The sequence below is a fragment of the Artibeus jamaicensis genome, unplaced genomic scaffold (genome assembly GCF_021234435.1).
Source record: "Artibeus jamaicensis isolate MK-2021 breed Jamaican fruit bat unplaced genomic scaffold, CSHL_Jam_final contig_1410, whole genome shotgun sequence".
Taxonomy (NCBI): Eukaryota; Metazoa; Chordata; class Mammalia; order Chiroptera; family Phyllostomidae; genus Artibeus; species Artibeus jamaicensis.
Window position 1 is genome coordinate 895791 of NW_026521281.1, and position 16171 is coordinate 911961.

At 41.8% G+C, this 16171-nt stretch overlaps 1 non-coding gene across 1 annotated transcript; it reads left to right on the top strand.

Moving 5' to 3' along the window:
• Positions 1–706: 706 nt before the first annotated feature.
• LOC119055536 (U6 spliceosomal RNA) lies at positions 707–809 on the top strand. The gene has a single exon (XR_005083710.2). It is a non-coding gene; the product is annotated as a U6 spliceosomal RNA (small nuclear RNA).
• The last annotated feature ends 15362 nt before the right edge of the window (positions 810–16171 follow it).

Genomic DNA, 16171 nt, shown 5'->3' on the forward strand with positions numbered 1-16171 from the left:
TCCCTGTGCAGGCCACCAAAATGTGATCAGTGATGCGGGCTGTGAAAAAATTCACAAAGAAAAGAAAGTGCAGAGAGTAAAGGTTTTCCCGAGGGAGGGAAAGGACTAGGTGAGGAGATAGGCACCAACACCACCACCAGCACTAAGGGGTTAGGGCTGTGAGTTTTTATCAGGAATGCGGTGGTTGTATAGCAGGATGTTTCAGTTGGGCTACAACTTGTTTTAATGCTACCTTTGGATGCAGGGTGTGCTGATCGTTGTGGTCTAGTATGTCCTGTTTTGCAAGTTCCAGGAGCCCCTGCACCTTCAGGGCACTTCCAGTAATTTTCTAGTCCTGAGGATAAAGGCTCAGAAAGCAATTAGGGTCAGCCATGCTTTATGGGGTCCAGCCAGCCCTGGGAAAGAGGGCCTGAGAAAATGGCTTTTGTCTTATTAGTAAATGTCCCATTAAACCCAAACTAAATATATGCTCCAAATAATCTTCCACTTAGCTGAGTCTCAAAAATGTCTAAGGCAGCTCCAACACCACCTAATACAAGAGAAAATATGAAGAGGGGACCTCTCAGTAGAAAGGGACATCAGTTTTAACCAATTTTGGTTTAAATGGATCTTACAAACTTAATGAAACATGTGACTGTGTGACTATATGGGAACTGACCAGCCTGCAGCTTATTAAGCTTTCTTAGCTGCAGGAGGATGCAAGAGGGTGCTCACTTCAGCAGCACATATATTAAAATTGGAAAGAGACGGAGAAAATTAGCATGGCCCCGACACAAAGATTGCAAATTCATGAAGTTTTCCCGAAAAAAGGAGGCATAGGGCAAGAGACTGTTGCATGAGTCATGAAAAAAGACAGTCAAGACAGTTACAGTAGGGGTGGAAGAAGATTAGATGAGTGGGATATTTTGGAGGTTGAATAGGCAGGGCTTGAGGACTAAAAGTAGTGGGTGAATGAGTGACAAGAGTGTGTGTTCACTTCTGGTTTGGGTGTCAGAGTGAACAGTGGTGTCATTGATGGAGCCAGGGTGTGCAGAGGAAAAGCAGGTTTGGTAGGGAAGAAGATATGGGGTTTAGTTTGGAGTATGTGGGATTAAAATGTGTGTGGAGCAGTAACTCACCCAATAATTCTTTCTTGAGCATCTACTGTGCACCAGGCATGGCACCAGATGCTGAGGATGTAGCAGTAGCGCAGAGAAGGGCCTGTTCTTCATGAAGCTGACATTCTACTGGGGATCAGTCAATAATTAAACAAATACAGTTTCATTCCCATGTTTATTGAGCACCTACTATATACCAGGCACTGTTCTAGGCATTGGGGATTCAAGGGTAAACAGAAAAGGTCCCTGCCCTCCTGTGATTCACATTCCAGTGAGGGAGACAGACAGTAAAGGGAGCCAAATAAAAATTTCAGATTGCAGCAAGTGCTACGAGGAAAATAAAACAAGGTATGAGATAAAGATTTGGATGTAAGATAGCCTATTTCAGAAAGGGTAGTTAAGAAAGGCCTCTTGGAGGTGACACGTGAGCTGAGACCAGAATAACAAGAAGAGTTGGCCAGGGACAGGACAGAACAGAAGGAATAATAAGTGCAAAAGACCTATTTTGGTGGGAGGGCCAGTTTGGGGCATCCTCCCAGTAACAACTCCTGAGCATTTGTGATGGACAGGGTGGAGTACAGGTGGGGGTTGGGGTGGGTTCTCCACACATAAATAACAGACCACGCGTATATCCAAAAACAGTATGTACACAATGTAATGGGGGAGACAAGGTTCAATAAACAATAACAAGGCTGAAAAAGGTCAAACTCTTAAGTGCCGCCTAGAGGCTTGAGCAACTCCTGTAGGAAAAAAGGGAGACACAATTAATTCAAATATGTTCAGTAGGTGTGTCAGGGAGGGCTTCACAGGAGGTGGCATCTGACCCAGGTACGTTGGTACCAGCCCCTAGAAATTCCTCCTCAGTGTTCTTGGGAGGTGAGGTGGGGGCACTGAAGGATAATGGGGAAGGCAAAGCTGGCAGGGGACTAAATCTGAGGCAGTTAGATTTGTAGATAAAGGAATTCTTGGTATTGCCGTGGATGGGGAGCAGCTTGCTGCTACCCTGGAAACGTGTACTCTGCTGTGTCTCTTTACAGCATCAGTGGACAGTCTAAACTGCCTGCCATAGTATGAGGCTGGCTGGAAACCTTCCTCCCTTACCCCCATGTCCACTTAAGACTTGTAAACATTTATTTTTAATTATATAGGCAATAGTATATGCATTCCCACTGTAAACATTCAAACAGTCTGAAGGTCCCTGCTGACCACCAACCATTCAGTTTCTGCTTTCTTCCCTAGAGGGAACTTCAGTGGGCTCGCTTCTGTTTCATCTTCGCGTATACAAGAGGGAACCCTCCAAAACACTGGAATTTATTTATAAAAAATTGTGTATTTAATCTTACATGTTTAAAGTCGAGTCACTTTCAAAATACTCTCCATTTGATGCTATACACCTATCAAGATGTCTTTTTTCCACTGCGCAAAATGGTTTTGTAATTCATTCATTTTCATGCTTTTTAGTGCTTCTGCCAGGTTTTTTTGTTTGTTTGTTTGATTCACCTCTTCCACATCAGTAAAGCGTTTCCCTTTGAGGACTTTTTAAATGAGGGGAAACAAAAAAAAAAGTTGCTCAGGGGGTGAGATCAGTTGCATAGGGAGGGTGGGGCATGGAGGTTATGCCACTTCTGGTCAAAAATTGCTGAACACTCAGTGCGGTGTGGGCAGGTGTGTGTGTTCCTAAATCACCCATCGTGCAGTGGGCAAATGCACTGAAAGTCTTCAAAAAAAATCACTGAAGCTGAATGCAGCCTCTCACAACAACGTTGGCTGGAACACTGATACAGATGGGTTCCTACAACACTTACCTAGCAGGGGGAAGCCTGTACTACAAGGCCCCCACCATCCTGAAGATAATTCTGGGTTTCTTTGGCACCTCCTCCCAGTATGTGCATATAATTGTTGAGATGAAAAAAATGATGAGGGCCAAGGTCGACTATAAAATACATGAGGAAAAGAGGGGAAACAGGAAAAAATTACATGAGGAGGAACAGGCTTGCTCCAAAACAGACTTGAAAGTACAAAGACAGGGAAGACAAAAGACAAAATAATGACAAATACCATTATCTGAGAATTTACTGTGTGCAAAGCACTGTTCTAAACTCTTTACATGGATTAACTCACTGAATCCTTACAGCAACCCTATGGGGTAGGCACTAGTACTAGCTCTATTTTATAGATAGGGAAGCTGAGTATAGAGACTTTGTATCTCTTGCCGAAGCCACTATGTACTCCAGCTGCGGTTCCTGGAGTACAGATCAGCCCTCCATTTTATTACTGGTGTGGATTTATAGCAACTGGTGTCTCCTAAGATCCATGTAATGGGGAAGGTGATCAATGGTTCTTGGCATGATTTGAATCACACTAGCAAAAGAGGGTTTACACCCACTTGGAATAAAATGTAGCAGATGGTTCCCCAAGTGCCAAATTAGGTAGCTGAGAACACCAACCCACTCCTCCAGGGCCAGCTTTAGGGGTGTGCCAACTGCATAGAACTCTGCTCCCAGGAGGGGCTTCAGGCTGGATTTAATGCTCTGCCGTCACTGTCTTCACATTCTTTTTTTTTCTTGATTCTCTTTTTTTATTGTTGTTCAAGTACAGTTATCTCCATTTTTCCAACACCACTCCCCCTGCCCCAGCCATTCTCACCTCCCACCCTCAATCCCTCCCTGCTTTGCCTTTGTCCATGGGTCCTTTGTACATGTTCCTTGACTTGACCCTTCCCCTTCTTTCCCCTCTTATCCCCCTCCCCTCTGGTCACTGTCGGTTTGTTCTTTATTTCCTTCCATACCTCTGATTATATTTTGCTCACTTGTTTTGTTGATTAGGTTCCACTTAAAGGTGAGATCATATGGTATTTGTCTTTCACTGACTGGCTTATTACACTTAGCATAATGCTCTCCAGTTCCATCCACACTTTTGCAAAGGGTAAGAGCTCTTTCTTTCTCTCTGCTGCGTAGTATTCCATTGTGTAAATGTGCCACAGTTTTTTGATCCAGCACTTGTGGATCCAGCACTTGCTTCCAGCACTTGGCTATTGTGAATAACACTGCTATGAACATTAGGGTGCATAGGTTCTTTTGAATTGGTGTTTCAGGGTTCTTAGGGTATAACCCCAGCAGTGAAATTGCTGGGTCAAAAGGCAGGTCCATTTTTAGTTTTTTGAGGAAATTCCATACTGTTTTCCACAGTGGCTGTACCAGTCTGCATTTCCACCAACGGTGTACTAGTGTTCCCTTTTCTCCACATACTTGCCAGCACTTGTTGTTTGTTGATGTGTTTATCATGGCCATTCTGACCAGTGTGAAGTGGTATCTCATTGTGGTTTTAATTTGCATCTCTCTGATGGCTAGTGATGCTGAGCATCCTTTTATATGTCTATGGGCCCTCTGTATGTCCTCCTTGGGGAAGTGTCTGTTCAGGACCTTTGCCCATATTTCAATTGAACTGTTTGTCTTCCTGGAGTGGAGTTATGTGAGTTATTTATATATTCTGGAGATCAAACCTGTGTTTGAGATATCATTAGCAAATATATTTTCCCATAGAGTTGATTCCCTTTTGACTTTGCTGATGTTTTTGTTAGCCGTGCAGGTGCTTTTTATTTGATGAAGTCCCGTTTGTTTATTCGTTCCTTTATGTCCTTTGCTGTAGGGGACATATCGGTGAAAATATCGCTGTGTGGAGTATCTTTGATTTTTGTCTTGACATTCCTCTTTGTTTAATTTCTTTTTTTTTTTAATTTTTAGAGAGAGGAGAAGGGAAGAAGAAAGAGAGGGAGAGAAAGATCATGCGTGGTTGCCTCTCACATGGCCCCCACTGGGGGCCGGACCCACAACCCAGGCACATGCCCTGACCAGGAATCGAACTGTGACCTTTTGGTTCACAGCCCATGCTCAATCCACTGAGCTACACCAGCCAGGGCTGTCTTGACATTCTTAATAATTTTATCTTTGTGCCTTGGAAGTGCAGTCCCAGGTGGCATTGGAGTATACACATGAGCAGAAGACACACACAGGGTGGCAGTGTGCACACCCCGTGGGCGCAGCAAGCAGCATGCATGCTAAGCAGTTGGTCAGGCCGCCTGGCATGTACAAGCACATTTGGGGTATTCTGAGGCACCATGGGGCCAGAAGGGGAGACATTGGGCTAGTGACAGTGGTGGCAGCAGTAGCTGAAGCTGCAGTGATGGTGTCAGGGACAGGACCCATGGTGAGAAGCAATCTTGCCTTTCTGCTATCAGAGCCTGACCCTGCAGCATCTGCACAAATAGTAACTCTGGCCTGAGCACAAGGACAGCCACTGCTGGTGCTCAGGCAGCAAGCTTTGCCAGTAAATTACAAAATAAAAGCGTACCCATGGACACTGCAGTAAAGTATATGAAGCACTCATTATTAGCACTTTTTGAAGAGTTTAGAAGCTCTGGTTTTGGAAACTGGTACAACATGCAAAGCAAATACCCAGAGGTTTCGAAATGAAAATTAAATTTAAAGACTGTCATATGAGATACACTACGTGAAAGTGTCAGATGAACTGATTATTAATGAGGAAGACAATTAAAAAGTGTTTTTCCTTGTAGTTGAAGATATAGGGGTAGAATAAATAGACAGGTGTTTTGAATTATAAATAAATCATGAAGCCATTTTAAAATTTCTCGTAGGAACTTGTCTTAGTCCGTTCAGTCTGCTGTAACAAAAATGCCATAGATTGGATGGCTAATAAAGAAAATGTTATTTTCCCTGCTTTTGGAGGCTGAGAAATCCAAGATTAAGGTGCTGGCACATTCGGTTTCTGGTGAGAGCCTACTTTCTGGTCAGAGATTGCCATCTTCTTACTGTGTGTGGAAGGGGAGGGGCTCTTCAGGTTCTCTTCTAGGAGGGCACTAATGTCCACCATCAACACCTAGACACCTCCCCAAGGCTCCACTTCCTAATACCATCAACATATGAATTGGGGATGAGGGGGAGTACACAAGCATTCAGTCTATAGTAGACCTCCACAAATTACAGGAAATGTCAGAGGAAACATTAAATGTCATCATATAAATTTACATTTAAAATTAAATGTACACAGCCCTGGCTGGGGTGGCTCAGTGGATTGAGCGCTGGCAGAACGGTCACCAATTCAATTTCTGGTTGGGGCACATTCCTGGGTTGTAGGACTAGTATCTGGTTGGGGGCATGTGAGAGACAACTGACAGATGGGTTTTGCATGCATTCATGTTTCTTTCCCTCTCTTTCTCCCTCCCTTCCCCTCTCTCTAAAATCAATAAGTAAAATGTATTTTAAAAAAATACGCCCTGGCTGGTGCGGCTCAGTGGATTGAGCATGGGCCTGTGAAGCAAAGGGTCACCGGTTCAATTCCCAGTCAGGGCACATGCCTGGGTTGCAGGCCAGGTCCCCAGTGGGGACGTGTGAGAGGCAACCACACATTGATGTTTCTCTCCCACTCTTTCTCCTTCCCTTCCCCTCTCTCTCAAAATAAATAAATACAATATTTTTTTAAAGTTAAAAAAAAATAAAAAATTCGATTTACCCAAAACTGATTTGAGTTCAATTTTTTTAGAGAAAATTGTTCCACAAGAAGCAGCAGCTCTGGATACATTAAAATTTATATTTTGAAATTTATCAGGTATCTATCCTGATGTTGTCACAGCCAGTAATAGCTGGTTTAGCAAAAAGCTTCTTTTCAAAGTGAAAAGTTTTCAAATATTATCTGTCATAGTGTGACTGATGTTGCTTTCAATTACATTGGTTGAAAATGAACTTCCTAAAAACATAAATTTTGATGACCAAAGAATTGAATTTTCAGAAAAGCAAGCCAGAAAAATCTTTTTAAAAAAGGTTTTATTTACTTATTTTTAGAGACAGGGAAAGGAAGGAGAAAGAGAGGGAGAGAAACATCAATCAGCTGCCTCTTGTATGTACCCTGACTAGCACCCACAGGGCCCTCTTTGTTTCTCTAGGTGGACACTCAGAAATAGGTATGAATATTTTCACTTTTTAATACATACTGCCAAATTAAATCTTTCTTTTCCTTTTTTATATTGTTGTTCAAGTACAGTTGTCTCTATTTTCTCCTCACCACTTCCCCCAACTCCAGCCATTCCAATCTCCCACCCTTGATCCTACCCACCTTTGGCATTGTCCATGAGTCCTTTATATGTGTTCCTTGATGACCCTTCCCCCTATTATCCCCTCCTACCTCCCCTCTGGCTATTGTCAGTTTGTTCTTTATTTCAATGTTTCTGGTCATATTTTGTTTGTTTGTTTGTTTTGTTGTTTAGCTTCCTGTTAAAGGTGAGATCATATGGTATTTGTCTTTCACCACCTGGCTTATTTTACTCAGCATAATGCTCTCCAGATCCATCCACGCTGTCGCAAAGGGTAGTAGCTCCTTCTTTCTTTCTGCTGCATAGTATTCCACTGTGTAAATGTACCACTGTTTTTTGATCCACTCATCTACTGATGGGCATTTAGGTTTGCTTCCAGCACTTGGCTATTGTCAATTGTGCTGCTATGAACATTGGGTGCATAAGTTCTTTTGAATTGGTGATTCAGGGTTCTTAGGGTATATTCCCAGCTTTGGAATTGCCAACTCAAAAGGCAGTTCCATTTTTAGTTTTCTGAGGAAATCCCACACTGTTTTTTACAGTGGTTGCACCAGTCTGCATTCCCAGCAGTGTATTAGGGTTAAATTTCAAAAGCACTATGCCAATGTTCACTCCCAACAGCAGTCCATCTTCACATTTCCTAAGACTCTGACCTTTAAATTGTTTGTTAATCTAATAGATGAAAAAATGGTAATGTTTGTTTTTTAATTTGTATTCTCCAATCACTAATGAAGTTGAGCATCTTGTCATACGTTTATTGGCCTATCCTCTGTGAACTGTTTGTAACCTCTGCATAATTTTACTTACAGGGTTGCTTGTCTTTATCATATTGAATGGTAGGCAGCATTTATATTTCTGGATATTAACCTTTTTACTATTGTGTATATTGCTAATATTTTCCTATAGTACTTAACGTGCATGGTTTATGTTACCATACATAAGTTTTAATGTTTGTGTGATCATTTACTATATTTATACCAATCTTTTCTTCTATGGCTTTTCCACTTTGTTTATTGTTTTAGAAGACCTTTTCTTATCCAAAGCAACAATTATATTATCTTAACATTTTTTCATTCTGTTATAGTGTTTTACATATGTTTTTTTAAAATTTACCTTAAACTCATTTCCTTGTCTTCAGAGATCACCTCTATCTAAAGGAATCTAATTTATTTGCTTATGGTCTGTCTCTTGTTATCTGCATCCTCCACAAGAGGAGGGACTTTGTGTTGTCCCCACCACGGGAATACTTTGAGTTTGTCCTAGTGAATTTGCTGTGCTGTAGGGATAACTCATTTTTCCCCAAAGGATAGCTGATTATCTCAACACCAAGTCTCCCTTTTCTAAAGAAAAATTATTTCAGTCACCCTAGTTTTCTACTCCTAGTTAACATTGAGTGAGTTGAGAATGGTCATTATTATTCAGTGCAGTGGCTCTGAACCCTGTTGGTGTACTAGAATCACACTTGGAGATTTTTTAAAATTAGATACATAGTGTGTATTAGTTTCCTAGGGCTTCCATAACAAGGTAACAGGAACTAGGTAGCTCAGAAAAACAGAAATTTATCCTTCTAGAGAATAAAAGTCTAGAATCAAGAGGTTGGCAGGGCCATGTTCTGTCTGAAAGCCCTAGCGGAGCCTCCTTCCTTGTCTCTTTCCAGCTCTGGTGGTTGCAGTCCCTGACATTCCTTGGCTTGTAGACATAACTCTGCTTCCATTGTTACATGGTATTCTCCTTGTATGTCTGAATTTCACTCTTCTTATAAGGACCCCAATCATTGGAGTAATATAATATGACTTCATTGAACACAATCACATCTACAGAGACCACATTTCTAAATAAGGTCACAATCACAGGTTCCAGGTGGGCATGAATTTAGGGGAAACCCTATTCTGCTTTACTAGGTCTGGAGTGTGGGAGGCAGGTGATCAATGTTTCTCTCTCACATTCTGTCTCTTTCTCTCCTCTCTCTAAAATCAATAAACAATCATTGGGTAATGGTTTAAAACAAAAGAGCATGCAAAACAAAGCAACAAACAAACGAAGCCATGACAACAACAGTGACAAACTCCAGTCAGCTGGCTGGCAAGAGTAGGGTTCTTGAGGGAACTTCCGAAAATGGAATAGAAGTATATCCTTGGAAAATGGGAGGTAGTGTTACTGGAAGAACGAGGAAAGGCTGCTAGTCCAGTAGAAAAAAAAAAGACATCTGCTTCAGAATTCAAGTATGTAGCCTTTTTCATGAGAAAATACTAGAACTACTTTAAATTGGCATAGAGCAGTATTGGTCTTTCTGCTCTCTGAAACTAGTATGCATGTGGGACAACTTTTAGCACTTGAGCTTAGACTCAAAGCCAGCATGTCAAACTGTGTATCCTTAATGTACTGAAACTGTTTTCACATCTACTAGCTTGTGTTATTCTCATAACTAGCCATAAGGGAGGTAACATGGGCATTATCATTGCCATTTAATGCTACTTTTTAAAAACAATTTCTGCCCCACTGGTGTGGCTCAGTGGAATGAGCACAGGCCTGAGAACCAAAGGGTTGCTGGTTTGATTCCCAGTCAGGGCACATGCCTGGGTTACGGGCCAGGCCCCCAGTTGGGGGCATGTGAGAGGCAATTGATCAATGTCTCTGTCATCTACTTTTCTTTATCCCTCCCTTCCCCTCTCTCTAAGTAGTAAATAAATAAAATCTTTTCAAGAACAGTTTTTTCACTATCTTATAAAGGTGAACATATGCATGCCTCAGGTCCCAGCAGGAGTCACGTGCAAAAGTATTCATGGCAACATTAGCAGAGAGAAGTCATATTTCCATTGCAGAGAGAATAGGTAACTTATGGTGTATTCACACAATAGAATGCCATATAGAAGTAAAAATGAATTAACTACAGTTATGGCAACAGCATGTTTGAGTCTTAGAGAAATCAGCTGAGTGAGAAAAGGAAGTTGTAACCCTGACTAGTGTGGCTCAGTGCAGGTGGCATCCTTCTGCAGACTGTAAGGTCGCTGGTTTGATTCCTAGTCAGGGCATATGCCTGCACTGTAGGCCAGGTCCCAGGTTGGGAGCATGCGAGAGGCCGTGGATCAATGTTTCTCTCTCACATTGATGTCTCTCTCCCACCCCCTCCCTCTAAATATAAAAAAAAAATCTTTTAAAAAGGAAGTTGCAGAAAACTACATAAAATAACATTTTTATAAAATTCAAAAGTAAAACCTGACAATATATTGTTCAGGGATAACTACATATGTGATAAAACTATTTAAAAAACAACAAGGGAATGAAAAAACTCAGACATTAATTATCCCTGGGGAAGGCAGGGAGATGGGATAGTACTTAGGTTGGGCAGTGGGCTTATGATTATTCAATTTATTATTGAATTTCATAATATCTGTTACATATATCCTTTTTGTGTTTATGAAATAAATATTACATAAAAATTTTAAAGTAGTTATAAAAGGAAAGAGAAACAGGAGAGGAATGTCAGGGAAGCCAGAGTTTCAGGAAATGGACTTGGTGACTGGGAGCACACTGGACAGTTTTGGAAGCAGCAACATTCAAAAGGATAAACTGAACAACAAAGTAATTAAAAAAAAAAACCAAAACAAGACAAAAATGGGATGGGCTGCCCTGGCCAGTGTGGCTTAGTTGGTTGGAGTGTCCTCTGTAAACTGAAAGGTGCGGATTTCATTTCCGGTCAGGGCACATATCTAGGTTGTGGGATTGGTCCTGGTCAGGGCACATGCGAGAGGCAGTGGATAGATGTTCTTCTGTCACATCAATGTTTCTCTCCCTCTCTCTCCTTCCCTTTCTCTAAAATCAATAAGCATGTCTTCAGGTGAAGATAAAAAAAATCAAATGGGGAGGGCTGTAGCCAGATTATAGGCTAGGAAGGAATATGTTATGAGGAAGTCAGGACTGGAAGAATAAACAAGTCTTTCATTTACTCCCATCTCCCCAAACCCATGGCGATGGCTATCATTTATCTACCTTTATCAAGACTGCACTGTATGCCAGGTACTTTACATACACTATATCATTTATTCCTAACAACAATGACCAAAGGCTGGGCTTCCGGAGCTAACTCAGTCCCTGTGTCACCACCAGATTATATTCACTTCAGCCCACATACAGAGAATCCCTACGGCACTGGAATGGGAATGAAAGCTTCATTATTCCGTTCCAAATTTTAGGTACAATGACTTACATGGTTAATTAATGGCAACCAGGCAAAAGGTGATGAACCAAGTCTATTAAGAAATGGGCAAATTATTCACGTGATGCTATTATTGCAACTCACCAAACTATTTCTCCCTTGTTCCAGGCACATAAAATTGTACTATTCAATGTGCATGACATTAGGTGCAACCATGTGCCTTGCTTTGGGCAATGAAGAGACAAAAGTGATTTGTGGCATTTTAAGCTTTAAGAGTCAGCATGCATTTTGGTCACATGCCTTTGCTAGGTTGAGATTTGGGGGTTAGTATTGCAGCAAAACCTACCCTATTCTCACCCTGGCCAGGTGGCTCAGTGGTTGGAGCGTTGTCCCATATGCCAAAGGGTTGTGGTTGGATCCCTGGTTGGGGTGTATGCGAGGAAACCAATCAATGTTCCTGTCACATTGATATCTCTCTCCCCCATCCCCTCTGTCTGAAATCAACACACATATCCTCAGATGAGGATTTAAAAAACAAACAAAATACCAAGTCTATCCTGATTGATATACTCCCCTCTTCTAGAGGTTATAAATGTAGACCGAATGAAATGAAAATGTATACAACATGTAATATAAAGTGCCTAGTCTTCTCTCTGACACATAGTAAACCCTCAATAGATCACTTCCTGCATCTACTCCTAATAAATTTCTATGGAATTTTCATATTTCTCATACACAAATAAAGACTAGTTGTAGAAGATGCAAATAGAAGGTAATGTTTTAGGCTCGCATTATTCTTTATGCTCATGGTTTTAAAAGAGAGATTTTTATTCCTCATCATTTTCTCCCTCAAATCCACACAAAAGCCATAAAATTCACTCTGCTTGGATCATATACCCAACCCACTGGGGAAGGTGAAGCCATGTGACTGATGGTCAACCCACCTTTACCCCAAGATAGGAAGAAAACTGGATTTCACTGCCAGAAAGAGGAAAGAATGCTGGGCAGGCAGAAACCAAAGTTCTCTACTTAGTCAAAATGAACTTAAATTTAGAACCCTGGTTTTATCACTTATTAGCTCTGTGTGCACTCGGGCACCACTGAATCACTGTGGTCATATGTAAAGTGGGGATAGTACTTACTTTGCAGAGTTGTTTGAGGAGTAGAAATACTGTACAAGAGCATAAAACCCCACCTGGTAACTAATGGGTCCTCAATTAATGGTAAATTTAAAAAGCAAGTGCTAAAAATTTTCTACTACTAAATTCTGAGTTCTAACACCCAAAGATCAAAGGCTCAGACGAGACAGCTATAGCCATAATGAACTGAATGTAAAACAAATTATGTCACGAATAATAAAGTTTCATTTAAGGGTAAAGTGTTTACAAGCTTCAGTAAGCCTCTAACACTAACCTTTGGGCTCAGCTGTTCTTTTTGCAACCTGTACTGATAAGTAAGGCCCAGGGCAGTAAGGGGGGGGGGGTGATGCCCAGTTAGTGTCACTCAGCAGGAGCTGTAAGGTAAGAAACGCCCCAGGGTCCTGGCTTCAGACTCTTCCAAGCATCCCTCCATTGTCAAAGGTGACTCAGAGCTCAATTTTTTTTCAGAGCCTCAATAAAAACACATTTTTAAAAGATTTTACTTATCTATGTTTAGAGAGGGGGAGAGAGGAAAAGAAACATCAATGTGTGATTGACTCTTATGTGCCCCCCCCCCCACTGGGGACCTGGCCCGCAGGCCAGGCCTGTGGTCTAGCCTGGGAATAGAACTGGTGACCCTTTGGTTCACAAGCCAGCACTCAATCCACTGAGCCAGGCCAGCCAGGGCTAAAAGCACATTTATATGAATACCATCCAGCCCTATTCCTTCATATTCAATCTTGTGTTTTTATCATCAACATGTCCTCTGCCTCAGAAATCTATACTGTTTTGCACCAGGGAGCATTTTCAGTTATTTTACCTCTGCTTGATTTAGTCATCGAACATTTACTAAGTACATACTGGGTGGTAGGTGTCAAAGAGACAAAAAAAAAAAAACCCCACAGAGATAGCCACATGTAATTGAGGGACAGAGATGCAGCAAAGTTCTATAGGGACTAGCTCTGATAAGTATGTACAAGGATCCCTAGTCAAGTATCAGGAAAATAAAGAATCACAAACAAAAACATACAGCTAAATTTTGGAGGGGGCAAGTCAATGCAGCAGAGACAAGGGGAGAGAAGCACTAGACAATAGGATAAGCAAATGAAAAGAAATGGATGTTAACAGCTTAATGTTTATGGGACACAGTTTAGTGTCACTAGTCGGGTAAAGGGTAATTGCAAATGAGCTAGAGAAGCAGAAAGGGGCCACATCATGAAGGGGCCATGGAAGGGACGCGTGAAGCATGTGCAAAGGACAGATTACTGTGGAAGCTAATAAGCATGGCTGGATTAAAGCAGTGGTTCTGGAGTTCTGGCCAAGATGCAGGAATAGGTAGATATGCTTCACTTCCTCACACAAATAAAAGAAGGATGACAACCAATCAGAAGCCCACTTGCCCAGGAACTGCACCTGAAATGGCACAATCTCCTTGTGGGTAGCGCGGGAAGTGACTGAAAGTAGGGCAGGAGCAGAGTAAGGAAGCAAGCAGCATTGCTCCCTCTCGGACCCCTCCCCCCCAGACAGCATCACAACACAGCAGCAAAGTGGCTTGCCCCACCCTGGAGAATACCTAAGGCTCTGCCCCTTACAACACAACGGGTGCTCAAAGACAAAGAACTATGGTCCAAATGAAAGAAGAGATCAACACTCCAGAAAAAGAATTAAGCAACGAGGAGATATCCAACCTATCAGATGCAGAGTTCAAAACACAGGTAATCAGGATGCTCACAGAAATCATTGTGTGTATGGTCACAAAATAAAGGAAGAAATGAAGGCTATACAATGTGAAATAAAGGAAAATATACAGGGAACCAATAGTGAAGGGAAGGAAACTGGGACTCAAATAAATGATTTAGAACAAAAGGAAGAAATAAACATCCAACTGGAACAGAATGAAGAAACAAGAATTAAAAAAAAAATGAGGAGAGTCTGAGAAACCTCTGGGACAACTTTAAATGTTCCAGCATCTGAATCATAGGGGTGCCAGAAGGAGAAGAGGAAGAGCAAGAAATGGAGAGTTTAGCCTTGGCTGGTGTAACTCAGTGGATTGAACACGGGCCTGTGAAGCAAAGGGTTGCAGGTTTGATTCTCAGTCAGGGCACGAGCCTGGGTTGCAGGCCAGGTCCCCATTAGGGGACACATGAGAGGCAACCACACATTGATGTTTCTCTCCCACTCTTTCTCCTTCACGTCCCCTCTCTCTAAAAATAAATAAATAAACAAACAAACACACAAATAAATAATGGAGTTTATTTGGAAAAAATTATGAAGGAGAACTTCCCCAATCTGGCAAAGGAAATAAACCTCCAGGAATCCCAGGAAGCTTAGAGTCCCAAAGAAGTTGGACCCAAGGAGGAACATGAAGGCACACCATAACTACATTATCCAAGGTTAAAGATAAGGAGAGAATCTTCAAAAGAGCAAGAGGAAAGGACAGAGTTACCTACAAAGGCATTTTCACAAGGCTCGCAGCTGATTTCTCTAAAGAAACCTTGCAGACAAGGGGTGGGAAAGAAGTATTCAAAGTCCTGAAAAGCAAGGGCCTACATCCAAGATTACTCTATTCGGCAAAGCTCTCATTTACAATGGGAAGGCAGATAAAGTGCTTCCCAGATAAGGTCAAGTTAAAGGAGTTCATCATCACTAAGCCCTTATATGAAAGGTTAAAGGGACTTATCTAAGATCAAAAACTATGAACAGTGAGATGATAACAAAGTCACAACTATCAACAAAGGAACCTAAAATAAACAAAAACACAAACTAAGCAAACAACTAGAACAGGAACAGAGTCACAGAAATGGAGATCACATGAAGGGTTATCAGTGGAGAGGGGGAAGAGGGAGAATGGGGGAAAAGGTACAAGGAATAAGCAGCATAAACGGTAGGTACAAAATAGACAGGGGAAGGTTAAGAACAGTATAGGAAATGAAGAAGCCAAAGAACTTATATGTATGACCCATGGACATGAACTAAGTGAGGGGGGAGGGGGAATACTAAAGGGAAGGGGGTACAGGGCGCAGGGGAAAGGGGAGAAAAAATGGGACAACTGTAATAGCATAATCAATAAAACATAGTTTAAAAAAGTATTATAGCACACACAGAAATAAAGAGTGGTTCTGGCTGTGGCTGGTGTGGCTCAGTTGGAGAGGCATGGTGTAAACCAGAGTGGATGGCTGGATTCCCAGTCAGGGCACATGCCTGGGTTGCAGGCTCTCCTATGCTCAGTTCTCCACGGGGGTACATGAGGGAGGCAGACAATCAGTGTTTCTCTCCCTTCTTTCTCCTCTCGCAAATAAAAATAAAATAAACCTTAAAAATATTTTCTTTTTTTTCTTTTTAAGCACTATGGTGTGGCTCAGTGGGTTGAGCATCATCCTGCAAAGTGAAAGGTCACTGGTTAGATTCCCAGTCAGGGCACATGCCTGGGTTGGGGGTTTGAATGTTTTTCTCTCACATTGATGGTTCTCTCCCTCTCTTTATCCCTCCCTTCCTCCCTTTCTAAAAAATAAACATAAAATTAAAAGCGAACCTGAACAGAATGAGCCCTTTCACTAGGAAAAGGTACATACACTTAGACACAAAATGTTTCTTACTATTACCTCGATAGGGAGACAGGGGAGCAACTGCAACAATTCAGGTGACACGAGGAGGCCTAGACTAAGCCACGGCA